The following is an 889-nucleotide window of genomic DNA, read 5'->3' as shown; positions in this document are numbered from 1 at the left end:
CAATTTGTCTGACCAGAGTACCTTCTTCCATATACATTTACATTTACATTTAAGTCATTTAGCAGACGCTCTTATCCAGAGCGACTTACAAATTGGTGCATTCACCTTATGACATCCAGTGGAACAGTCACTTTACAATAGTGCATCTAAATCTTAAAGGGGGGTGAGAGGGATTACTTATCCTATCCTAGGTATTCCTTAAAGAGGTGGGGTTTCAGGTGTCTCCGGAAGGTGGTGATTGACTCCGCTGTCCTGGCGTCGTGAGGGAGTTTGTTCCACCATTGGGGGGCCAGAGCAGCGAACAGTTTTGACTGGGCTGAGCGGGAGCTGTACTTCCTCAGTGGTAGGGAGGCGAGCAGGCCAGAGGTGGAAGAACGCAGTGCCCTTGTTTGGATGTAGGGCCTGATCAGAGCCTGGAGGTACTGAGGTGCCGTTCCCCTCACAGCTCCGTAGGCAAGCACCATGGTCTTGTAGCGGATGCGAGCTATACAACTGACTAGGTATCCCCCTTTCCCTATACAACTGGCTAGGTATCCCATGTTCCCTATACAACTGACTAGGTATCCCCCTTCCCTATACAACTGACTAGGTATCCCCCCTTTCCCTATACAACTGACTAGGTATCCCATGTTCCCTATACAACTGACTAGGTATCCCATGTTCCCTATACAACTGACTAGGTGTCCCATGTTCCCTATACAACTGACTAAGTGTCCCCCCTTCCCTATACAACTGACTAGGTATCCCCCTTCCCTATACAACTGACTAGGTATCCCCCTTCCCTATACAACTGACTAGGTGTCCCCCTTCCCTATACAACTGACTAGGTGTCCCCCCTTCCCTATACAACTGACTAGGTATCCCCCTTCCCTATACAACTGACTAGGTA

This window comes from Oncorhynchus gorbuscha, linkage group LG01, assembly GCF_021184085.1.
Source record: "Oncorhynchus gorbuscha isolate QuinsamMale2020 ecotype Even-year linkage group LG01, OgorEven_v1.0, whole genome shotgun sequence".
NCBI lineage: Eukaryota > Metazoa > Chordata > Actinopteri > Salmoniformes > Salmonidae > Oncorhynchus > Oncorhynchus gorbuscha.
This window is presented reverse-complemented; position numbering follows the sequence as displayed.